Source organism: Toxorhynchites rutilus, chromosome 2 (assembly GCF_029784135.1).
Source record: "Toxorhynchites rutilus septentrionalis strain SRP chromosome 2, ASM2978413v1, whole genome shotgun sequence".
Taxonomy (NCBI): domain Eukaryota; kingdom Metazoa; phylum Arthropoda; class Insecta; order Diptera; family Culicidae; genus Toxorhynchites; species Toxorhynchites rutilus.
The window spans coordinates 82,006,433-82,034,106 of record NC_073745.1 but is presented as its reverse complement, the minus strand read 5'-3'; the positions used below and the strand labels follow the sequence as shown (position 1 = coordinate 82,034,106).

Genomic DNA, 27,674 nt, shown 5'->3' with positions numbered 1-27,674 from the left:
TTATGCTTCGATATAACGTACAATTCGATACATCGTACAATTTTGAAAGTGAAATGTACGTTATATCGAAGTTTACCTGTACCAGTTGAAAAAAACATGGTTCCGAGAAAAACGCGTTTAAAAATTCTTACAGCAATACTATACTGCCCATGTTTGTATAGGAGACGTAAACGACAAAATGAACAAAATCGACTTTTTCGCTGTTTCGCATTCTACTCAATGTACTACGTTTGCTCAACATGCAAAGAAACATTTTTTTGTTCGAAAACATTTGAGCAATTTTGAAAAAAAGGTTTCCGGAAAATTACTGTTTGTCCGCATAACAGACGTAGTTCCATACAGCTTTCATACATCGTTCGAAAATCAACAATTGTCAGTACTATGTGCTATAAGCTAAATCTACATTTGAATCACATTTTTTTTCACATTCTGCATTTGAATCTTCAAGTAGATAATGAAACAATCTGATCAGTAGTAAAATTAAAATAATATTGGTTCTTAGCATTATAACTCCTCGGATTCAGCATTGAATTATCCCACATACTCAGCATTTACTCATACCGTTGGAGTAAGTCACTCCATCATCTTTATGCGATTGATCGTGATATCGGTAAATCATGTTGCTAAAATTCCCAACATTGCAGATTGACTTTACACATTCAATTAATTGAAAAAAAACACGAACCTGCTGTTCTTATCATATCCCAGAGTATTCTTCAGGAAAAAAGTACTATCATAGACAACAAATCAAGAGCACCTTTTCCAGACATTTTATCAAACTTCTTCCAAACCTTTTTGACTTTATCCGATAGCAACTGAAACTATCGACGGAGACGTTTTGACTATTATCGGAATTGTAAATACTAACGCTACAAACGGAGCAACCTGGTGATTACGTCTAGCTATGCGGACAAATGATCATTGAAACGATTGATTGTCCGCATAAATAGACGCAAGCGTTTTCCAAATGGAAAATATATGTTATGATTCGCAAAATCACCTAGGCCCTCTTTTTGCCGATAATATCCTTCAACTGGACAGATCATTTCATCGGAAATTTGCATGGTTATGCTTATAGGCCAAAAAACAACAAAAATGCGTTTTCACAACACTAATGGTGTTGTCGATTACGTCTCCTATGCAATCATGGGTAAGATATCTCTTGATCCTATATATCCTATAGGATCGTACAGCAATACTATATCCCACATACTTTCGGCTGCAAGTTTCCAACGAATTCGAATATCGAAAAATCATTTTAGGACAACATTTCTGAGTGCATAAGCTTCCTAAAAATGCAAAAAAAAATCGACCTTCCAGACCAGGGTCCCCCCTTAAGTTTAGTTAGAATGATTCGATCTAGGTCAAATATGCCCCGATAGTACGAAATTTTACTATTCTCATGCGACCTAGCGTAACCGAATCGCACTTATAATAAGCGAGATTACCAACGCTATTTATTAGAAAATAAGGGATTTCTTATTACTGCACCTAATATGAGCCTTCTAATAGTCTTTCCCTTCATGACAGATATCGCGTGTAAACAGGTGTAACTATCCTCCAGATAAATGAAACCGTTAGATTAACCAGGATATTAGTAATATCGAGTTGTGTGACCCGTGTGACCCGTGTAGCCCATTGTACGATTTTCTGTGAATGAACGTATATCGAAACACAAAAGTTGGAACATTATACAAGATCGGACAAGACTATTTTGAGTTTGTCAAAATGGTCCGTTCTACCTTGAATGCTAGTACCAGTTGAAATTTGAACTTATTTGCGATTGTAATAATGAATGTAGATCGTGTTTCTAAAAATACTGAGGCAGTAACGCGAATAGATGAATTTGTAATTCTACATTCACTATTTGACCAAGTAAATTATTTACACTCGGAGCGTAAAAATATTATTTCAAAGCTTCTGAGTAACACATTCACAAACATATTTGGCTCAGAAATTCGAAACATACAACCATGTCCCATTCGAAGTTACAGATTGTTCACAGGTACAGTGGTGCTTTGCGAGCGCAATATTAAACATAGGTGAATTGTTACGTGCTCGGATTGGATCTTCCGGGTGTGGAAGGAACAAAAAAAACGCTAATCTGACTTTCGAATGATACTATGCATCGCAGAGCACGCATTGATTATAATTGCACGTTTTGTTCGCACTCGGGTACCATTTTTTTTTATTGCGATTGAAAACGTATGGTCATTCATTGTAAGACCCACACAGAAAAGAAACACCCGGAAATGTTTTGTACCCATTTTCGGTCACAGCTGTTTGCAGAAAAGGTCATGTGATACGCAGCAATAGGGGAAAGTTTCATTCTTTTTTCCCCCCCAAAATAATAGATCCATCAAATGGCATTGCCAATTTTTTCAGATGCAAATGAGTGGAGGAAAATCACGGTCTGAGAGTGCCCATTTGGGGTTGTGCAATTTTCGCCGCATTTAGCAGCATTTAAGGTTACGAAAAAAAGCTTTTTGCAAACCATCACCACCGCATAGAAAACTCATAAGAGTTTTCGCTAGGCTTTCACCCAGCTGTGAAGGCACAACACAACAGGCATGCGAAACGGACTTTGCAAAATGATCCGATGACACTATTCGTGGCGGCGTGGGCGCCTCTCGGTGGTAGTTGGATTTTGCACGGGGTATTCGTTTGCATCCCGATAACCGATCTTTACTTAACTATGGCACGAAAAGCCGACGATGTGAAGGGCGGAGAGATGGAGGAATGCACCAGCGAATTGGATGGCTTCCAGGGGCCCTGTGAAAAATGGTACCACCGAGTCTCTCAGGCAGTCAACCAGGAATGCCACAGCGATAAATCTCTTTCATCTCCCTTGGGTCTTGTTGCTGTTGGGAGAGCGGCCGGTGCTGATGGTGCTGATGAAAGCGATGAAAAAGGCAAGAAAGAATGTTAATTCAAAAATGTTTTCCATGCCTATTTGTATCTTGTTGCGGAGTGCTTGTTGCTGGTCTTCGCCGGTCCCAATCTCGGGCGCACTTTCTGCGTTGCGTACACGTAGCTAGTTAAGCCCTGGGGATGATGCCACGAGAGGGACTGACTTTGCCTTCCCGAAGATTAAAAAAGCCACACACAATCCGAGCTTAAAAAAGAAAGAAATAGCGTCTGCCTATCCGATGGTGCTGTCCATTGCGCTGGCACACCGCACCAGGAAGCTAGCCAAACGAAAGCCGGTTTTTGATCCAGCTTTACTGTGGAGACTCCTTGTCCCCACACGCCATCATCATCTGCTGCTGCTGTTCAACAAATAGCAGAAGCCTGTTCGAATGCCTGAACACATCTGGAAAACACTTTATTTGAACAATATCGCTCCTCATTCTCACCGCCCCCGCAGTCTATCACCAGAGACACGCTGTGTATGATGTTGATGCCGCTGGTGACAGTTTGCGCCAGTGTTGTGCGCCTAATGTCAGACACAAACAAGTTTCCCCACACGATATGAGGTCCATGGCATGGACAAAACTTTGAAACAAACCACGTGTAACAACAAAGATTGTTGTCGATATCCGAGAAATTGTGGAAAAATCAGCTCCAACATCCGCCTTTGTTGCGATTCTGTTTGTTTATACACAAACGTGATATTTACGTTTTCCGCGGAGAGTTTTACCCGCAGAGAGCTTGGAGTCCATTTGGATCCAGGGTGACATCGCAAGCATAGCGACGAGCAAGAAGCACGACGAGCACAAATAGTTATTTATGCTCGCACATTCAACAATTTATGTGCAGTGATAATGGTATCGATGCTTGCTTTCCCGTGTTCATGCGCCTCGCCAGTTAGCCAAATGCATGCTCCGGCTGCATCTTTCGAATCTCGAGAAAACCTCCAAGCTTCGATAGCAAGTGTTAGAACGTGGGACGTGAATTGTAAATACCCGTAAAATCCGGCCATACGGACGGATCGTAAATGCTGTTGGATTAAACTAATTTTCCTGTTCTACAACATCTCGACGCGCACTGGTTGTGTGCTGAACGCGCATCATCATCCAAGATGTCCACTTGACTTCATGGCTATAAAGTAATCATTTCAAAACATTTTAGCTGAAAGTAGCTCTTCAAATTCCTAGCACCACTAATTGAGGTATCCAATTCTGTGGTTTAAAACACTTCCATCGTCATGAAAATTCTAACAAGAGTCACTCGATCACAATAGAAACAAACAATCACATGCAGCACAGACAAACCTGTTTTGAACGAGAGATAGGGACCGCACAAAAAAAAAATCACATAAAAAAATCCTACTAAATTTCATGCCCCATGAACTTGCTCATAGTAAGAAAACGTGAATGTTTGAAGGTATTGATTACAAAAAACAAATTTCGGGCGGGGCGAAGTTTGCCGGGTCAGCTAGTTTTTCATAAATGCAAATTAAAATCATTACTCACTCTCTATTAGAAAGTTTCCTGAAAAGAGTAAGTCATTAACCCTTGGCTTTATAGAAGTAGTTCTAGAAGCAGCGATTCTTTCTTTCTTCGATTCTTACAATACACGAACTGATCATATGTCGCAATTTGCGGATTTTATGTCAATGTACGCATTGCACTGAGCAGGGCTCTGCATAGTCATAATCAACTGAGGATAGTCGGCTGACTATCTGACTGACTATACCCGTATTCAGTTAGTAATGACTTTTGGCAACAGCCAGTTGGGCGTTTAGTCGCTATCTCCCTCTACCGACTCGACTATATCATTTCATTCTTCCCAGTCAAATTGTCCTCATTGCATTTTGAAGTTACTTCCCCAAAACGAATTCGTTCCTCTCTTTCTCTCTCCCATGTACGTGTGCATCCATCGATGTTTGAGTTCAACGTGATTTGACATACGCTACAGGTGAGCTAGATTCTTTTGTATCGTACACGAAAATTTACTCACACGTATAAAATAGCGTGCAGTGTGTGTGCGCTATTTTGCACGCTTTTTACTAATACCAACGCGAGGACCTTTATAGCATACATGATAAATGTCTAAGTTCGTTGGTTTGAGTTCACGATGGGTAGAAAATAAACCGTCCATTGATGGGGTAACTACTTTTTTGCATCAGGAATCAAGTTTTCGTTCCTCTTTATATGGGCGTACAATAAGATTGCATACGGGGGTACAAAATTAGTTTCAGGGGGAAATGGAAATGTGGATTGAAGTCAGTTGAATGAAGAGGCAGATTTGTATTCATTAGTCGAGTCAGTTAAAACAACCACTGACTGGACTAGTTCTCCAGTCATCCTCGCTAGTCAACGCTAGTCAATTCATTTTCTAGTCAAGTCATTTTTTTGTTGGCTGTGACTGCCGAAGCAGCTCTAGTCGAAGCGGAGCTACTGGGAGTAGAGTTGGTCTTCTTTTTTCACCGTCGAAGATTTCGGGCCCTGCCCGAGACTATGAAAACAATAAAAAAACGAATACAATCAATGATAACAAGAGCAGAGTTCGAATTTTCTGCAGGTATAGTATTTTTTCAAATAGTGATTGGCTTCAATTTGATATGTCGATCATCTTTAATCGGTCTAGTAGTTCAAAAGCTATGATGTTTAGAAAAAAAAACATTTTTGGAAAAAAGAGGAAAGAGTTGATTTTTCGTACAACCCTAAAATGGAAATGGTCACCCTAATGAAAAAATAAAAAAAATGCGGATGAAATGTTTTGCGATAAAAATCAAAACTACCAATTTTAACGAAAATCTGAGAACCACTATTTCGGTTTGACATAGTATGGCTGTATTTAAACATACCTAATATGATAATTTCATGAAACATGGATGTAGCTGAGACGAGCAAAGTCCGTTTAACATGTTTAAATCCGGTTATCCACAGTTTTTGCTTCAAAAATCATAAATTCAAATGAAAATATTGATTCAATAATACATAATACCATCCTTCGAATAATCATGGACATAGTAAGGAAAAGGAAAAGTTGGGATAGGAATGTTGAAATTGTTCCAAAGAATACTAAATCCCTTAGAGGCGATTGAACTGAAGAGTTTAAACCCTCTTAAAACCAAGAAGAAGAAGAAAGAGAAGAATACTAAATCGCTACCTTTAAATCTGCTTGGATAGTCCAAGATGTTTTTTTTTTGGATTCTTAAAAGATATCTAATTAACATCTTCATATTTTACGATATTATGGCGGTACAAATTTAATAAATTTCGTTCGACAAATAATTATTTATTTCAGTTTAATTATGTGCATCAGAGTGCTAATGAAAATGGTCATCTCAAATTTACGAACGCGACTTCCTTCCTGTTGATCCCCTTAAAAAAATGCACTATTTCAGCTCAATCGAACTTTATTTACTAGCATCGCAAAGACGTCAAATTTTGAGTTTTTCGAAAATCGTGAAAACACTCAATGTACATGAGTTTGGGAGTACAATATACATTTCATGAGGGAGTACATGATTTCGGAGTTTTGGAAAAATACGAGATCTACTTGTCATCTCGAATTTTGTTTTGTCATCTAGGTCCCATAGAGCCGATTTTTGATAACATCCCTTGTGTGATTTTACGGCTTTCAAAAAACTCAAACTTTGATGTCCTGAAGACACTAGTAAATAATGTCCGATTGAGCTGAGATTTTGCATAGGGTATTTTTCGTGGGAATCAATATTTTGCAGAAAGTCCCTTTCGAAAATTCGAAAGTCACTCTTTTCCCATACGTTCATTGGCACTTTAATGTGCATAATTTGCAACCAAGCAAACATTTAAAGCTAACATTTTGTGAATGAATGATTTCCTCTAAAATAGTTCCACGTTTTTCTAGCAGCAGGTATTTTTTTTCAATGGCAATCCGTTTTGCTCAGCTTTTTCTTTATACTTTACAACTTTATCGATTCTACATAGGGCTTCTTTATTTGAAATACAATTTTCGGACTCTTCATCTTCATCAACCTGATGTGGTTCCAAAATTGATGAAGCAATCGCTCCCTCGGAAATCGAAATCGAATTTTCATCATCGTAGAAAAATGTGTTTGGATGCAAAACAACGTTGATTATGTCATCGTCGTTCATGAAAGACCGCCCTGAGCATACAACCCGTACAGTAAAAAATAGTTCCAGGATAATAAAATTGATGTTATTCAATGGAAGCGAAACTAAATTCGATAGAAAATTTATTTTTCAGATTATCAAAAAGTTCCTGAACCCCATGGAATCGAGAAATTACCCCATGGAGTCAGTACCGAAGAGAGTGCGTGATCCAGAACAATGATTACACCATCAAATCAAAAGTACTGGTTGAAGCTAAGGGAAATATTTTTCTGAGTTAAATAATGAGTGGTCTTATTTTTTGACGCAAAAATGACAAAAAGGCAGTTTTTTCTCGAATACTTTTATAGCATTGAAGTGTATTAATTGTGTTTAGTACTATAATAAACTAATTCCTCATGATAACATTCGATTTGAGATTTATTTGGTAAGTCTGGAATGGAAATTGAATCTGTTTCATTGGGTAAAAGGGGATAATTGTTTTGTCCATTCTCAGATTCTAATCAAAATTCTTCAATAAACGATGACATTGGACAAGAAACAGCCGTGGGATGTCGAAAATTATGAAACAAGATTATTTCCGGGTAGCTCTTACAAACCGACCACTCAGCATTGGAAATCCTCACCAATTTCTATAATTTTCATCCGCAAAAAACGCTACTGCCCAATTACCATCCGAGTTGAGTAACATCCTTCGGAATCGAAAGCATAATGTGGTGACCGAAGTATGTGTAGGCAGCAACCCCTTCTCTCTCTTTCGTTGATTGAATATTTTTTTCATGACATTCGCGCACCACATGGTCAAACATCAACATCCGCTGCGAGCCGGCCGTGGCCGCGCGTTGCAAAAGTGTACACAAAAACACGACGCTAGAAAACCTGGCGGGTCGGCACATAGCGCAAAAACACCAACAGTGCACTTACTCGTTCTGTCTGCGCTCTCGGTCAAACACACAAATGCAACTCTAATGAATCGTTGAACTTTGACTGCGTTGCGCACGCGGCGTTTCCATTCTACACCCCCTTTTTTTTTGATGGCCAATGCACAAACCTTATTGCACCAGCGAGTGAATGCCGTTGCACCTAACAATAATGCACACGCGGGTTTAAACCATCCGCGGAGCGTGATTGAGAGATTTTGCACACACAATTATTGTGGAGCATGTGATCCAACGAGAAACCAAATTGAAATCTATGAAGCGACTATGCTGTATTTAGGCCGAGTAGACTCGTACAATTTTTCTGTCCTTATCCCCATTGGATCAAACGTGCCATCTGTATTTATGAGATAACCGTCAGGGTGATGGACACTCCAGAATCCCGTCCTATAGCATGTAGTATTGGAGCTTAAGTGCTTATTTATCATTTCCCTAGGCCATAAAACTCCGCCTTCAATGAGCATATTTATACCTCAATGCCAAACTTTAACATTTTCATTGCTAACTCACGTTCCACATCACATCGATTGCTTTGTAGTCCTGTAGACGTGCGTTTTTTGCTGCAGAAAATTGGACTCTGTCCGTCTGTACCGTTGTTTATATCATTCATCCCATTCCAAGCGAAAAATCTTGTGTGCCCACTCTCCTCTCCCATTGCTGAAACATGCTGAAACACACGTTTGCATCCACATTGCATTCGTATCCTTGCCGTAACCGGCACGCAGAACATTGTTCACCAATACAAACCCGCCCGAAACGTGCGCAACATTCAATTTCGACAATTCCTAAACATAACCCCGGCAAGTCATCTCTCTCTCTCGGTGCACACACCCTCTCAAAACAGGATCTTCACCGGGCTCGAGTTCATTCATCCAGCATCGTCATCCCTTACACACACACACATACACATTCGCACGTACGTACGTCCGTACGATCAAACAAAGCCAGACGGTCCTTGCCGTGGTTTCGCTCGTCATCCTTCACACCTCTTCGGCACCGGCATTCCTCCTCCTACGAAAGCCGACAGCGACCCTGGGGGAATGTGTTTGTGTATCTTTTCCTTTAAACTTTCTCGTTGTTATTGTTGTTATTATTGTGATTCTTCTTATCGTTGTGCCGGCCGGCCGTCCAACAACGCCAGTAAAGAATTCATACTTTTGTTCCATCATTATTTGGTGGTGGCTGTTGTTGTTGATTGTTATTTCCCGACCACTCACGCTCCCATGCTCCGTGTCCGAGGTTGCGAAACAAAGAGGTTCCCTGCGCGGAGTCCGCGGAAAGTGTTGCCAAACGTTGGCGTCGAGACGATACAAAAGATAAGATGCTAATACAGTAGGTAACATTTTATGCGACATATAGCTAATTGAACAGACCTATAATGCGACACGTTCAATTGGATATTTTTACCTCTGATTGGACATTATTGTAAACATCGAGTTCGAGGCCCAAATTATGGCCCCAACATTGAAAATCGTCACCAGATGCGACATGGTATCACTGTCTTCGCGAATGTCCAATTACAGGTCCAAATCGCCTCCAATGCGACACTGAGCAGTGTTTCGGCATGTCGTAATTAAATTACTGTAATAACTAGTCGCAATCTTATCAGACAAAAATATTTGAAGTAAAAAAGAATCTTCATTCTGGAAATGAAGACAACTATAAAACAATTTCACTCCAAATTATCCAACCTTTCGATTTCCATTTTTTTGACGTAGAATTGCGTCTTTCATTAAGGGTGCCAAGTCAGAAAACTGGTCACGTTTTTATGAAATAAAGTTAACGTTAATAACTATTTTTGCTACGAACGGATTTTGACGATTTACATACCAAACGAATCGGAAATTCCCTAAGATTTGTTTGATATGATATACAGCACAATCCCCTGGTGTGTAAATGGTTAAAATTCATGAAAACTATAAGCGTTTCCATTTTCCCATACGTTTGTTCTGCTGATTTGTGTGCTTTCCCGAACAGAGCTGTCAATAACGAGCAACTTATCGACGAGCAACGAAGGAGAAATCGTAAGATTCAAAGTCTCCATGAACAAAGGAAAGAAAGAAGAACGATGGGGAATATTTGTCTAGAGTATAAACAGTGGATCTCGCTGAGGCTCCTTTTTTTTGCGTCATCACATGCCTCCGTTTCGGGCTGAGCTGTGGACGCGAAGAAGCGAAGACCAAGTTATTCATTCGCTGATGTCTCTGACATTGCAATCATTGCGTCAAACTGACGCCATTACATTAAGGTTCTGAGCTATACAATTGTGTGGGGAAGCATCAAGCTAGGCTATCGTTGGCTCACCAAGAAAATAAATATTCTGGAATTTGATCTGCGATTTAGTTTCGAATGGCGGTAGCAAAACTCTCTCCACCAAGGATGGCAGCTAAGCTAATCTATACCGGCAATATTCACAGAAAGGGCTTCTGTTGAAAAAAGCGCAAAACGAAGATAAGTGTGTGTATATTAAGTTGCTTCAAGCCATTGAAATATGGATATTCATGTGCGTACGTGCGTGTTTCATAACATGTACGTAAAAATAGTGCTGGAGGGAAATATTTGCGTTAGGGTATTAGTGATGAATCTCTGCTGAGGCAAGTATTCAGTCTTTTTCTAAGCAGTTAACATTGTTTGTTTTCCGTCATCATAAAGGCTTCGTTGGCGCCTTTGACATTGCATTCAATGAATTGAACTGACGGTATGGCGAAGCAGACGTTAAGGTTGTGCGCTAAAAAATCCTTTGGGGAATATCAAGCATCTTGAATGTTGCGCTGGAATGTTAAAAGTTATTTGGGTTCGCGTGCCGCGTATTCGCGTGTTATAAGTTATTTGGGTTCGCGTGCCAGTCGCAAAACTACTTTCAACTATGATTGCATTTCCGCTAATCTTGATCATTAAGAAGCAATGCTACCCTTTTTTTTTTGTTGAGATTAACAGAAAGAGTTCATTTCATTTATTTTGTCACCAAAAAAGTAAACGTCGTTCTGGAAATTTGTATGTGATTTGGTTTCGCTTGCCAGTAGCAAAACTTTCTCCACTAAGGATGACAGCTGCGCTTATCTTGAGAATGGAAAAGTATTACAACTTTTTTCGAGACCAGTAATATTAACAGAAGCGTTTCTATTGAGAATAGGGCAAAATGAAGAGAAGTGTTTATATTCCTAGCAGCTTTAAGCCACCGATGTATGGCTCTGCATCAGAGATGGGCGAGCGCTCACGAGCCGCTCATTTGAGCCGGTTCGTCAGAAAGAGCGTACGATCCACGGTTATTTAAATATTAGCCGCGGCTCTCAAATGAACGGCTCTTAAATGAACCACGGTTCAGAAAAGACCCACGGTTCTTTTATGAGCCGTGGCTCTTTTTTGAACCGCGGTTCATTCAAGAGCCGTTCATTTGAGAACCACGGTTCAAAAAAGAAATGCGGCTCATAAAAGAACCGTGTTTCTTTTAAGAGCCGGCTTATTGGTAAAGAACCGTGGATCGTACGTTCGTTCTGGCGAACCTGGCCTGCGGCAGTGCAGAAGAAATATATGTTTCCCATGCTGCTTTTTAAGCGGTTTTATTCAGCTGTTTGTATGGATGTAAATTTTGGCGGATTACGTATTTTCTCGAAACCCCATCAATATGGGTATCAAATGGAAGGGCTTGACTAGTAGGACACAGTTATTCATGTAAAATGGAAATCCAAGATGGCGGCCGTTACAAAATGGCAGACAAATAAATTTCGTCCAAGCCCCATCAATATTGGTATAAAATGAAAGTGCTTGACTAGTAGGACACAGTTATTTATGTAAAATGCAAATCCAAAATGGCTGCCACCCCAAAATGGCGAAATATGTATTTTTTCAAAACCCCATCAATATGAGTATCTAATGAAAGGTCTTTACTAGTAAAACACAGTTACTTATGAAAAATGTAAATCCAAAATGGCGACTATCAAAATATAAAATCATAACGAGTTACGAAATAGGAGACTACATTTCTTCTGAAAATCCCATCATATGGGTATCAGGTGAAAGGGCTCGACTAGTAGGGCACAGTTATTTGTTATAAATCGAACTCCAAAATGGCCAATTACTTTGTTCGTGCAACTCCCATACAGGTAATCATGAAAACAATCCATTCCAAACATTTTAAAAATTTTTGGGATGTAAAGCGGGGAGAGAACTGTGTCGTTATCAAAAACTGCTATACTCTCCCGACTGATAATTCGACATGATCAACATTATATGGATCAAGAGTAATCAGTTCTAGTGATTATAAAAAAGCTCTGTAATGAATTTATTTCGGAGCTGGTAATGTTTTTTACAAATCTTGAGTTAAACGTATTAGTAGCCTAACCAATACTGCTAGATCCTCGCTTCAAGCAGCAAGGTTTTGGGGATAACAGAAAGTACAACTTTGCACACTAGTCGTTGATAAGGACGCTAAAAATGACATCCATAGAATACACGCCTACGAAACTACTACAAATCGTTGGTGGTGAAGCGCGGTCATTTGTATGATAGGAGTTTGATGCATTGGTTGGCAATCTTCGATTCTCACATGATCCAAAAGCTGTTGCAATATCTATTGTAGATAAATATTTAGCGGGACCACATTTGCTGAGAATAAGCGACCTTTAGCTTTGGTGGAATGGAAGGAAATCCATCTCTCCGCGGCTCTACCATTTTTTTTTTAATATTATGTATTCCGATGACTTCAGTACCATGTGAGCAAGTTTTTCCGAAAGCAGGACAAGTTTGCAGTGAAAGATGTAGTAGACTTTCATCAGATAACATTGAAAATATAATGTTTATAAATAAAAATAAATAAAGAAGATCATTGTGATGGAAATATATCAGAGCAAACCTTCAGTAAAGTAATATTTTCACTATTCTCTGCACTGATTATTGCTTTAAACTTAATTTTTTATGTCTTCCATTCTTTACATATCCGAATAAACCATTTTTTGAAAAGAGCCGTTGAGCCGCTCAAATGAGCCGGCTCTTTTCATTGAGGCTGAGGCGCACGGCTCTGAGCCGCTCATTGAAATGAACCGTTTTGCCCATCTCTACTCTGCATGCATGCTATGACGAACGCTTGTTTGGGGCTTGGTTTACGTTGTACGAATGATGTCTAGAGGTGCGATTCCACTGAGGCAATACTAAATAACATGTAGCATGATAATTGATACTTGCAAGTATTGTCATTGTTGTTGTTTCCATGCGGTGCCAAAGTTATATTGATATAGTTATGAGATGTGGAATAATGGTGCTGGTACAACAAGTATATAATCGACTGTAGCTGAGTCTATGCCAATTGCGCAAAAGGCCACCGTAATAGCATTCGAGGTAAATTTTCAATGCATTGACATGAAACAAATTGCGACATACGATCGGCTAGTGTATTGTTCTGCGAGGGCAAGAATGAATCATCAATCAATTATCGTCAACTGATTGTACAATTAAAAAGATTTCAGGGCAATCAAACCATTCTACTAAACAGTTATTTTTAAAATTTCACAGCATCATAAAATAATATCTGAAGTTATTAACAAGCGACTTATATAAATTAACAGCGTTGTTCTTCGTCAACAATGCGGTCGTATCTTGGACACAATCTCCTATAATTTTTTGACATAAAAATTACCTAAATTACCTGAAACTACAATTTTCATTAGGATCAATTTGAATTGCGACTGAATTTTCATAAGGGTATACAGTAGAACGCCGACTATCCGCGGAATAGTCGGGCAAGCGCACCGCGGATAACGAAAACTACGAATAACGCAATAAAGGACTAAAAATGAGGTACAAACACGAATAAAAATATCTTTCAGCATGAAAAATATGTTTAACAAAATAGGAATCATTAAACTATCCATCTAAAAGGTCGTGTACCGTTTTGTCTCATCTTCCGAACACTTAATCTTTGAATGTAAATTTTATAAACTTGTATGTTTTAAATAATTGAATGATGAAAACCCTGACATTCTTTGGGTATAAGCTTCATTTTAACATCATTTACAGGCCTATAATTTATAATATTAAACACTAGCTGACCCGGCAAACGTTGTTCTGCCATATAAATTATTTCTTGTGAATATTTTGGCTGTAAAATAAATAATAACTAAATATTCTAAGTGTGTTCAAATTTTATAACGATCTAGAGAATTAATCGATTGTGATCGATGAAGCATAGGTCCCACGTAGATATCGAGCAGATACGTGAAGGTTTGACCGTGCATTGCATTGGACTGTGGGAAAATAGACTTCCCGAACCCGAGTGTGATGTGGAGATGGAGATGAGATCTATGACATACAGAGAAATGGAGCTCTTTAGACGAATTCTAAAGCTATCGAAGACGATAGCTTTAGAATGCTATCCAGATCGAAAATACGCTACTAAATTTATAAGTGCTGGGTCCCGTTAATGAATTGTGAAATCAAAGATACGCCAAACAACTTCATTGGAGATGATGTATAGGTCAATTTGTTACCTCATTATTTCGTTATTGTGATCCAATCGAGAAGTATTCACATCGGTATTCTGAATTCGAAACACTTGAGCTTAGCAGACACGAAAACAATTTACAAATAGCTAAAATTTGAATGAAAATCATTACTCGATGTTGTTTAAATACAAAGAAGACAGTCCTAACTTAACATTTCTTCTATAAATCTCTATGCATTTCTGCCTAAATTTTATCCATAATATGAAATCAGAGACAATTTTCGTCCAATTTGTTTCCCCACTTGCAGAGGATTCGTTATCTTGTTACACAGAACACATATTTTTTCCGTAGAGTCCTTGCATTGCATTGAAAATTTTTGTTATAAAAGCGTGTTCATTTCGCCCGAAAATTCATTACCATGTTCGTTTCATAGTTCAATGTCGAGGTGCATGTCAAGGTTCCCACCCACATTTGCACAACTCGATTGAACTTGAAGACACTTCTCTGAAATTCGGATATGTTATGTGAAAAAAACCTCAGCTTTAAAGAAAAAATATTAAAAAACATGGTGCCCTTGGTCCTGAAACCATGTAAACTATGGAAAATAATTACAACCAGTAACTACGAAAACAAAATTCTATCTTTTTCCAAGTGTAATATTTTTCTAATCAAAAATAGCTCATCGGCTTTAATTTGATATGTCGATCATCTGAATCGATCCAGTAGTTCAAATGTTACGAATTGTTGTGGTGGAAAAAAGAGGTAAAAATAGATTTTTCGGACCATCGGTTAATTTTGAAAAATCATAACTCAAGAACAAAAAATAACCCCTCTGATTTTTGGATATGTTATGTAGAAAAAAAAACCTCATCTTTCAAGAAATAATATAAAAAATATAGCGCTTGGTCCCGAGACCATGTAAACTATAAAAAAACAAATACAATCAATAATTATGAAAAAAACATTTTTTAAAAGAAGACTAGTTTATTGCCTTCAATTTGATATGTTGATCATCAGAATCGGTATAGTATTTCAAAGGTTATGAATTTTTAAAAGTCAGTTTTGGAGAAAAGGGAAAAACGTTGATTTTTCGGACCACCCTAAAATGGAAGTGATCACCCTAATGAAAAAATAAAAAAATACGGGTCTAATGTTTTGCGGTAAAGAACAAAATTACTACTTTTCACGAAAATCTGAGAGCCAGTATATCAGTTCGGTATAAAATGGCTGTATATAGATTGGAAAAAAGTGACAGTCAAAACCAATCATGGAATGTTTGCGTTAGAAAATTCCGTAAAAACCAAGCATCGTTCATTTATCAGTTTTTGTAGTTTTTAAAACTATTTTGTTTACTGTTTTCGTGTTAAGTGCTAGAAAAGGTAAGGATCTACAATAGTTGGATGAAAAACATGATATTGTATGCAGAAATCTTTATTAAAATTAGTATCGGAATCCAACGAGGGTAAAATTGATGTTCTTAGTTAGGTTTTGTGTGGAATGACATATGAAGTCGTCAACGGCTCCCAACGACTTTGGACCTGTCATTAAGGACCTGATTCAAGTCAGTGACATATTTTTAGTTTTTCACCATGAATATTCATTTGTAAATCAATTTTATTGTAGTCAAATGAGAAAAAGGTTCTATTGTATCCAAAAATCAAACTAATTTCGCGAATGAGTACCATTTTGAGTAACGAGACACTGTTAAATGACCAGCTGAGCTTAAGTGTTCGGAATTTGTGACAAAACGGTACATGGTTTTCTTGAAGGCTGAGGTTTTTTACATCAGATATTCAAAAATCAGAGATGTGATTTTTATCGTTTTTGAGTTATGATTTTTCAAAGCTAACCATTGGTCCGAAAAAAAAACTATCCCTTTTTTCAAAAACTCTTCTTCTTCTTTCTTCTTATATGGCACTAACGTTCCTAGAGGAACTCCGCCGTCTCAACGTAGAATTACTTGCGTCATTTTCATTAGTACTTAGTTGAGATTTCTATGCCAAATAACACGCCTTGAATGCATTCTGAGTGGCAAGCTCTAGAATACGTGTGACCACAGTGCAAGTCAGAGGAAATTTCTTTGAAAAAAAATTTCCACGACCAGAACGGGAATCGAACCCGAACCCCCGGCATGTTAGGTTTGACGCTAACCACTCGGCCACGGGAGCACAAAAACTCAGAACTTTTGAATTACTGCACTGATTCAGAATTAAAGCGAATTAGGTCTTCTTTGAAAAAAAGTTGCAAAAAAAAATTAGTGGGTTATATCTATGATATAACCGCAAGGTTCACGTGGAACTACCTTAGCTTAGCAATCATTCGTTTGTATTGATTAAATTCTTGATTGAATTCAAGTCAATTCATTTATTGTGATTGATTGTTCTTCGTTACAAGTAAATTTAATGACGGACCTTTTACGTTTGGTATGATGACTAGAACAAAATATATGTACGGAAGAATTATCAAACGTTTGATGAACCAGCCTAAGGCTGAAAATCTTTCCAATAAAGACAAAAAAATATTATCAAACGATTATTTTATTTTACATTTCCCTCTGAAGTTTACATCCCAAAAGTGTACATACTTCTCGAATCTCGAATTTGCTTGAAACTGGGAAGTTCATTCGCTTCTAGTGGCTGCACGATTTTCCCAGGTTCCTAAGTTTAGAAGAACATGTTAGGACAGACATATTCCACTCTGCACAAAGGCAAGCGATTACAAAAGTACTCGCAGTTTGCATGTATTTGCAGAGCCGATTTCCCCAGAAACCTCGGTTTTGAAGTCTGTGTTAGGGAAACACATTTCAATCGGAACAAAAATACCCCCGATTTGTATGAATTCGCAATGCCGATTTCCCCACGCTTCATGGATTTGAAGTCTGTGTTAGGGAAACACATTCCAGTCGGAACAAAAATACCCCCGACTTGCATGAATTTGAAATACCGATTTCTCCAGGCACCTTGGTTTAGAAATCTCTATTAGGGAACACATTTCGGTGGGAACAAAAGCTCCCCCTACTTTCGTGTGTTCTTTTTCTTCTTTTTGGCTTTAAGAGGGTTCAAACTTTTCAGTTCACTCGCCTCTAGGCTCTTTCGTGTGCTTGCAATGCCGATTTCGCTGCTTGGTTTTAAAGTCTGTGTTAGGGAACATTTTTCGATGAGAACAAAAGTCCCCCTACTTTCATGAATTTGCAATGCCGATTTCCCCAAGGCTGCTTGGTTTTGATGGCTGTGTTAGGGAAACCGTAAATCGGGCCAATCAAAACGATGCAGTTAGGGCGTTTAGATAACGCCTAATATTTTACAGTTATTCAATTGTTTATCTAATGAAAAACAACATTTTGTTAGTTGCGATAGATGCGTAGAAATATTCCCTATCAAGTGATGCAAACATCTCTCCTATCCAGTACGAAATGTTCGAGCTATAAGCATTCGAAATCTTTCATTTTTTCCTGCATGTTCTGTGTTTAGGTTTTCATTTTACCCTCCATATATTCCGGTTAGACGTAGTCCCACGTCAAAAAATAAGTTTTCCACTATCCTGTCTTCTGTCCAATAAGATACCGCAACAAAAACTTCTCAACTTTGGAAAATCATAATTCAAAAACGAAAAAAATCACATCTCTGATTTTTGGATATGTTGTATAAAAACCTCAGCTTTCAAGAAAAAATATGAAAGATATAGCGCCCTTGGTCCCGAAATCATGTGAAAATATTAAAAAAAATCAATAATTAGAAAAACGAAATCCATTTTTTCGGCGGTATAACATTTTTCCTAAAAGACTCGCGAATTCGATTTAATCCGATATGTCGATTATTTGAATCGGTCCAGTAGTTCAAAAGTTATGATTTAAAAAAAAGCATCTCCGCTGTTCGGAATTTGAGACAAATGTGATTAAACATATTTTCAGTTTTTAATCATGAATATGCATCTTTATATATAAAAGAAGGATTTTCCCAGTTACGTGTAAAATATCATCAAGGAAGAACGGCTAATCAGATCTACGCCATCCATATATTTTGCGAGTTTATCTTCACCCAAATTACAATGATAGATTACTTTGGAAAATATTTGAGATGATTAGAAAAATTCGAAAAAATTGGCTATGCATATCTTTATATTTAAAAGAAGGATTTTCACCCTTACGTGTAAAATATCATCACGGGAGAACGGCTAATCAGATCTACGCCATCCATATATTTTGCTAGTTTATCTTCACCCAAATTACAATGATAGATTACTTTGGAAAATATTTGAGATGATTAGAAAAATTATTTATATATATATAAAAATGGATTTCTGTCTGTCTGTCTGTCTGTCTGATTCTTATGGACTCGGAAACTACTGAACCGATCAACATGAAAATTAGTATGTAGGGGTTTTTGGGGCCCGGAAAGGTTTTCGCGATAGCTTGAGACCCTTTATGTCTTTGTTCTATCATATTTTCTGTATAAAACATTCATTCCATGTAACGGAGAAACATGTTATTTGCAAGTGGTTGAAAAATCTTGAACGAGAATTGTGTCTGAAAATAATCTGATATTATAATGATGAGTTTTGTTTGAAATACTAGGAATTTTATAGCAAAAGGTAAATTTAACGGGATCGATTAGAAGATCAATCAATGAACAGTTCTGCGATTGGACCCATGCACTTGCTCATAGTAAGAAAACGTGAATGTTTGAAGGTATTGATACCGGTACAGAGTTGTGATTTGATCCTACTTTATATGTGACATAGAATTTGCAAGTTACACGATTTAATGTTTGCAGAGATAACTCCCACGTTCTATGAAACAAAATAATAAAATGTTTATATGGAGGATGAACGAACAGATTCTTCATTGCCATTTTTGCTTTTAACCAACTTTTAACACGAAACTAAACGCACCAACTCGTATTTGAATTGGACTAACTGAGTACAAGGAACGCCACTTGTTTCGATAGGTTTGTTATAAACGAAACGTATAAATTTAAAAAAAATACTCCTAAAATTGATGTCGTGCTTTCCAACAGCATAAATGGACACATTCTTAAAAAGCAGTTATGTTATGTAATCAATAATAGACGTCAAAGTACATCAAAAGATGTGAGGGACATTCGAATACAATTAGATGTATTAAAAATTAACATTATTTTCGCATGGCAAATACACAAAAACATATATCAAAATTTCTCTCTCTAACAGAAACATCAAATTCGAATTGAAACTATACAAATCTTACCCGCACTTTCACTAATACCGTTTTTAGAAGATCATGTCTTTGATTGTACCAGTTTTGACGAATCGACTCAAACATGTTTAGAATTCAATTCAGAATAATTAATGTAACTCTGCAGTTATTTTAAATCAAAATATATCCGACATAAATACATTACCTTTGCCGTCTATTTCTGGCAACGCTTTTCGCTTTTAAAATCGCTCTCGTATCAGCCTCAGATGGAACGCCAACACTAACGACAACGGATGACGGTTCTGGAGTACACACGAGACAACTGAAGGCGAATAGCAGCATGCAGAGGAGAAGCCAAAACGAACGACGGCGATTAAGCTGTGCAACTTCAGATTTCGACATTGATGAAGTGCTGGGATGCATGCAAGTTCCTGGAATTATGGTGCCGGAATGTTGTTGCTATTGGAGACCACCACACAGCAGCACGCAATCCTTGTTGTGATTCACGAATATATGTTGACCACCGGTTATTCCATATAAAATCACCAGCGACAAAAACGATAACCTCCTCTCATTCATATATGAGCTGGCTGCGAAGCTGATAAAATCTCTATTCTTCGGTACGATACAATGTCATCCGCACACTATCAATCAGAAGGATGGAAGCAAAAAAAATCAACAGGTCACTGAGATTCCGCAAGCCACCACCTCAACACTACGCGTTCGCCTGAGACAATTCTTCGTTTACTTCGACACTTTTGAAAGCACCACGAAAAATTTCGATCTGCATTCAGAACATGAAAATAACTTCAAAAGCCCTCCCCCAACATTATCTTCGGCCGGATTCTGGCACAGCTCAGTAAGAAACAGAAACATGATTTCACACACAATATGCACTCAAGAACTGGAAACAGTCTCAGTTTCTTATTCTTCGCACTTCTTTCCCTCTTCCCGGATTTGGTACAGCCCAAGCAGCGCAGTAGTAATAACAAAAAGCGCTACAATACGAAACAGCAACGGCGGGAGAACGGGTTAATGTGGCAAGCGACGGTATGCGCGGCTTAAGGTTATGCGGGGTATATAACACAACACTCACTGTACGCTTCTTATACACAACTACACCGCGGTTCGTTCGTTGGCCGACGCGAAATATTCTTCGAAATCGACTGCACGTCACAGCATTCTCCAGCAAACTGACTCAACTGCGTCCGTATTGGGGCCTCCGAACGGGAAAAAGCAGCAAAACAGCAGCAGACTGGCAGATGCACTCACGAACACACACAACAGGAGGAGCGTTTAGCACGACGAGAAATGTGTACGGTTCGGTTGAGCAAAATAAACTTAGACAAAAAAGATGTAACTGCTAGTACAGTCATGCGGAGTGAATTTTGACACTTTTTTCCAATTTGAAATATTATAACTGCCATGGTCTGAGTGGAGCCACATATTATTATGTATATGCTCTACTGATCAGCGTTGCCAATGCACAATGGTCCAGGAGATGCATTTAAGTGGAAATTAGCATTTAGAGCTCGACAGTTATTCCCTAGACAAAAACTGTCTTCGACAAAGTTGTTACATATGATAGAGCGCTCATTTTCATGTTGCCAAAAATAGGGTGACCAACATTTTCGATGAAATAAAAAATCTAACTTTCTTATCTCCATAGATAGAGGTAAACATAGTTCGACAATGTTGTAGTCCCAGCTATTTGAGACATCTTTGTAGAACAAAGCTTTCTCTTGAAATAATCGATATAGCGCCTTTTTCTAAGTTGTGTTAGGGTCACCATTAAAAAACCTTTTTTTTTTTCGCTAACTTTTATACTTCAAATTCTACATACAAACTGTCTTCGAAACAAACATTTGTCGACAAAGAACTTGTCAATATCTCAACTTCACTCAAAGTTATTGATATTTCTTCCCAAAAAATACGCTCTCTTCAATCGCTCGCCATTCTTTTTGTGCAAACATAAACAAAGTTAATTGGCGGCATTTTAAAGAGCAGAGTTCACTCTACATAATGTGTGATTTTCAAAACTATGTTATTTTTCGTGTTTGAGTAAATTAAATATGAAATTGAGGGGCTTAGAATGAAAGGGGTGTAAGTGATTTCATCGATTTCTCTACATCGACTCTCTCTTTTGGTCATGACTTAGCTGCAAATACATTCCCAGCTGTATTTGACAATGCGGAAGACAGGTCAGAGCCTCATCTATCGGATTCTATAGCAAATTCATATTGGAACGTTTTTGCAGTTGAGTTATTAACTGAAGAAAAAGTTGATGAAGAGAAATCGATCAAGTCACTTACACCCCTTGCATTCTAAGCCCCTCAATTATGAGTTTTTGGGTGAAAAACCATCAATAACTTTGAGTAGGATTAGGATATTGACAAGTTCTGCACTGCAAAATGTTGATGTTGATAAGCTCTCAGAGTCGTACCAAGACAGCTTTGATGTAGAATGCGAAATATAAAACTTAGAGGAAAAAAACCGCTTTTTCCTGGTCACCCTAATGCAACTTAGGAAAAAAGCGTTAAATCGATTATATTAAAATATGGAAAAAAGCTTTGTTCTACAAAGTTCTACAAAGCTCTATCATATGTAACAACTTTGTTGAAGTCAATTTTTGTCTAGAGAATAAATATCTCCCTCAAAGTTGTATTTTAACTATGTTACATTAGGGTAACGATGGGGTCATTTTACTCTAATTTCCCAGCAAACATTAAATCGTATAACTTTGCACATGATAAGTCACATATAATTTCGTATCAAATCACAATCGCATAAAATATCAATCAAAATATCCATCATATATATCTAAAATCGCATAAAATGCAAAAACACGATTTTCCATGTCATCGATGGATTGAGTGGTAACGTTGTCGTATCAAATCGCATATCAGTCCAAAAAGCATCGCATATCGTTATATACGGCTTTATATGCGTACAAAATATGGCATATACGTATATCGCCTCCACTTTTGTGTGTATATGCTAGTTATCTGCATCATATATCATACAAATGTGTCTTGGTTGTATGTATATCGCCTCCAATTATAGCTATTCATACGACTTAATGTTTGCTGGGTTTTATATTTAAAATTCCCCAGCAAACATTAAATCGTATAATTTTGCACGTGCCAAGTCTTACAAGAAATCCGAATAAATCATAATCGCATATAATATCAATCAAAGTATGTATCGTGTATATTTGAAATCGCATAAAATGTAAGAACTCGATTTTATAAATATTTATCAAATTAAGTCGCAATTCGGTATAATAAACATCAGTTTTATGATGTACACTGTCATAAAATATATTTAGTCCGCATCATATGCGTATATTACGCTGATGCAGTTTGTGTGTCGTATAAGCGTATAATTTAAATCGATTCAGTACTGCAGTAAATCGTGTTGCATGCTGAAGAAAATCATGAAACAGTAAATCATATTAGATCCTAATAAAGAACATATTACATCATATTGAAATGTCATTGAAATGCTTCAACAATGACAAATGATTTACAAAAATAGACTTCTTTTTGCGGATAAAAATGTAAAACTAGACCGTTCAGGTTGGGTGTTAGAAGACTAATGAAAATATTATTCAAATCAACAAACTACGTTGCTACGTTATATATAACAGAAGTACATTTCGTTGGTTACAGTTTAGGCAATGTCTACTGCGATCACAACACTCCTCCTTAAGCAACGAATTCAATTAACCTTTTATTTTCTTCCAGCTTCCGGATTGCCAGGGCCTTTGTGAACCCATCAGCGGGCTGCTGCTTCGTGTTCACATATCCCAGCTCCACTACTCCTTGATCCAGGACATCTCGGACGAAATGATACCTGATGTCTAGATGCTTTGTTCGTGGATTGTACCCTTGGTTCTGAGCGATACAGATGGCTGATTGGTTGTCACATCGGATGGAATTTGATGCATGCCGAAAATCTGCAACTGGAACTGGTGCCACCAAAGTGCTTCCTGGACTGTGCGGGAAAGCGCGATATATTCCGCTTCGCACGAGGACAATACGACTGTTGGTTGACGTTTGACGTTCCACGACACAGCTCCTCCCATGAACGTGAAGACGTATCCGGTGGTGGATTTTCTGGAGTCCGGTTCTCCTCCCCAATCGGCATCTGTGAAGCCAACCAAGCCTGTGCTATTCTGCTTCGAATACGTTAGACGGTTCGAACGCGTGCCTCGCAAGTACCTCATGATACGCTTAACAGCGTTCCAGTGGCTACGTCCGGGATTCGCATTGAATTGGCCGACTTGGTTTACTGCGAAACTGATGTCCGGCCGCGTTGCCTGCGCCAGATAGGTGAGACACCCCACTGCCTCCTGGTAAGGAATCTCTTTCATTTCGCGCATCTTCTCCTGTGTCGCCGGAGACATGGACTTGTCCAGTTTGACGCTCGCCTCTGCTGGTGTCGAAACTGGGTTACAATTCACCATGTTGAACCGTTGCAAAATACTGTCGATGTAGTGCTCCTGATCTACCCACAGTTTGCCGTTCTTTCTGTCACGCGTGATCCTCAGTCCCAGGCAGAAAGAAGCTTCACCAAGATCCTTCATTCTGAAGCGGTTGTGAAGGAACGATTTCAACATTTGCTTCAGCTTGGCATCATTGGTAAAGATCATGAAATCGTCCACGTAAATAGTGACGAAAATCATTTTCTCACCGCTGATCCGGAAATACAGGCACGGATCAACCTTTGATTGGTTCAGTCCGAACTCCTTCAGCGCGTGATCCAGTTGGTTGTTCCACAGACGGCTTGACTGTTTCAGCCCATAGAGTGCCTTCCGTAACCGACAGACTTGCTTCGAGGTGCCAGCAAATCCCTTCGGCGCCTCCATGTAGATGACCTCGTCCGATAGCTTGCCTTGAAGGAACGCAGTGACCGCATCGAGGTCATGCTTCACCGCCAGCGCCAGCAGATAACGAATGGTGGAATACCGTACTACGGGGGAATACACCTCGTCGTAATCGATGCCTGGCCGCTGTGAGCACCCTTTAACAACCAGCCGTTCCTTGTATCGTTCGATGTCACCAGTTGGTCCCCGCTTCGTCTTGAAGACCCATTTGTTTCGGATTGCCTTCCTATCGCTTGGAAGGCTGGTTAGCTCCCACGTTTCGTTCTTCTCCAGAGCGGCGATTTCCTCACGCATGGCCGCGATCCACTTCTCGCGATCCGGTCCATTCAGCGCCTCTTCGTAGGTTTGAGGGTCATCGATCGATGTCTTGGAGCACACCGGTGTGGGCTGGGGGGAAACAACTTCGCCAGAAAACGAACTATAGGTAACGTAATCGGAATACTTGCCTGGAATTCGGCGCTCCCGGTCGCTGCGCCTAAACCCTTGCTGCTCAACAGCTGGTCTACCAAGTTGCGACGGGAGCGCAGGTTCATTATCGGCGTCAAGGAACTCGGGATCACTTGAATCGCTGTCGGATGTTGCAGTTTCTTCAACTTCATCATCGAAATCGTCATCGTCGACATCCGGTTCCACACGGACGTTGAACTCGTCGATTGAATACAGCTCCGTGAACTGTATCTGCTGCTTATTCTCGCTTATCTCGACCAATTGTTGCGGTTCTCCCTCTTGAACAATGACGACGTCGCGGCTGATCCGGATGTCACGCTTGACCGGATCGTACAATCGATACCCCTTGGTACCGTCAGCATATCCCACGAAAACTGCTTTTTGGGATTTCACGTCGAACTTCTTCCTTCTTTCCTTCGGAACGTGGACAAGCGCAAGCGATCCGAAAACCCTCAAGTGTCGCAAATCGGGTTTCTTACCGGTCCAAGCTTCTTCTGGTGTTGTTTCGATGGACCTCGTCGGGCTTCTATTAACGAGGTACGCTGCTGTCGAAACCGCCTCGGCCCAAAATTCCTTCGGCAGGCGCGAATCACTCAGCATGCTTCTGGCCTTCTCGATGAGTGTCCGGTTCATTCTTTCCGCTACACCGTTTTGCTCAGGGGTGTACGGACAAGTTTTCTCGTGGCGCACTCCATCTTTCACCATGCTGCTTCTGAAGGATGCATTTACGTATTCGGTCCCGTTATCCGTTCTCAGAACCTTGAGTTTCCTTCCGGTTTGGCGCTCACTCATGGCCTTGAAACTTTCATAAGCTCCAAATGCTTCTTTCTTCTGTTCCAGGAAATAGAGGAAAACCTTCCGGCTCGCATCGTCGATAAACGTCATCATGTAACGACTGCCACCGAGAGAAGGAACTTCGATGGGTCCAACCAGGTCCGAGTGGACTAAATCCAGTAGCCTTTCGGCTCGCGACTCACTGGAAGGAAATGGATTACGTGCATGCTTACCCTCGATACAAGCGATGCACTCTGGGATGACGTCATTTGCCAAGTCGATGCCGTCTGCCATCGTCGCAAGCTTTCGTAGACTTCGACGATTGAGGTGTCCCAGACGTCTGTGCCAAATTCCGTTACTCGGTACCAGCAAGGCTTCCTCGTGCTTCTGGTTCAGCATATACAAGCCGCCTACCTGTGTACCAGATGCGATCACGTTGCCATTGCTCTCGCGAACTTCACACCTTTCGGCATCGAAGACCACCGTCATTCCCTTCTGGCAAATCTTGCTAATCGAAAGGAGATTCGTGGCCAATTCCGGAATCTGCAGCACTTCCTTCACTTCGATGGGTCCTTCATTGAGCTCCAGCTTGACCAGACCCTTCGCGACAGTCATCATGCTACCGTTGTTCGCCGTTCCCACTGGATGCGCCATTGGCTGTTGCTTCACAAATCCAGTTTCATTCCGAGACATGTGACACGTGGCCCCGGAATCAAAGTACCACTCCTTCTGGCTTACATCGCCCATCGCAAAAACGCTGCACAAAGCTTTGCCAGACGTTTTCGATGTATTTTGCTTCTGTGGACACTTCGCTGCAAAATGCCCACGCTTCTTGCAATTGTGGCACGTGTCGTCCTTCTTGGCCGCACCATTTTTGCTTCCACGCCGTCTTGAACTTGAATACAACGCTTCGTCCCCACCGGCGATTTTGGGTCCGTTCTGCAGCTTCACATCTTGCAAAATTTTTGCTTTCACCGCGTCCGACGTCAACGCAGTGCCGGATGCCTCGAGCCCCATAATCATGGGTTCGTAATGGTCCGGAAGCCCCATCAGCAACAACGCAGCCAGCCATGAGTCGTCGACCTTGAATCCGATTCCCGCAAGTTTGTGTGCCGTGGACATCAATTCATCGACGTACGACTCCACGCTGCCGCATTCGTCCAACCGAATCGACGTTAGCTTTCTCAGCAACCCGATTTTCCGTGTCAGACCATTGTCCTGGAAAGCATTCCGCAGCTTCTCCCAAGCTTCCTTGGCGTCCTTCGCGTCCTGGACCAGACTGTAGTTGGTCGTCTCCAGACTCAAACAGATCGTGGCCATCGCTCGTAAACTCGTTTCCGCGTCGACCTGCTGTCCTTCCGGCGGCGACACAGCGTTCCATGATCCCTCGCGGATGAGCGTCATCTTCATAGCGAACGCCCACGTGGTGTAATTTTCTCGTCCCTTGAGCCTCTCGATAAACGGTAACGAAACTCCGCTGATTCGTCCGCTCCCAGCAGCTTGTACTTCAGCAGCAGGAACTCCAGCACCGTTTCCATTGCCGTCTCCTCCGTGGCTCATCTTGGGTTGACTAATTACTTTAAAAAAATCTTCTTTCTTCCGGCTATGACCTGTCCTGGGCCCATAACCTTTTGCGGATAAAAATGTAAAACTAGACCGTTCAGGTTGGGTGTTAGAAGACTAATGAAAATTTTATTCAAATCAACAAACTACGTTGCTACGTTATATATAACAGAAGTACATTTCGTTGGTTACAGTTTAGGCAATGTCTACTGCGATCACAACACTTCTGAATATCACCACTCGAAATTGCTGATGTTCGATGAAAGTAACTACGGCAAACATCCCTTCTAATGAAACATGCAGCAAAACGAAGTGAACTACGCCATTGAACGCCAATCTTAGATATATACCACATCGAATTTGGCACATTGCACCGCTTCGCTTTGCAAGATTGCCAGATTGATTTATTTTATTCATTATAATAGTAATCAGAATTTAGTTGGATATGAT

At 39.7% G+C, this 27,674-nt stretch overlaps 1 protein-coding gene across 2 annotated transcripts in view; it reads right to left on the bottom strand.

Moving 5' to 3' along the window:
- The window catches only part of LOC129765139 (formin-like protein), a 155,599-nt gene extending 134,858 nt beyond the window's left edge, over nt 1-20,741 (bottom strand). The window contains exon 1 of one of the 2 annotated variants that reach the window (XM_055765023.1): nt 20,649-20,741. The gene's annotated coding sequence lies outside the window, so the exon portion shown is untranslated. Of the gene's footprint in view, nt 1-19,757 lie in introns of both variants that reach the window. The other variant, XM_055765022.1, reaches the window with a different exon arrangement.
- Nucleotides 20,742-27,674: the final 6,933 nt, after the last annotated feature.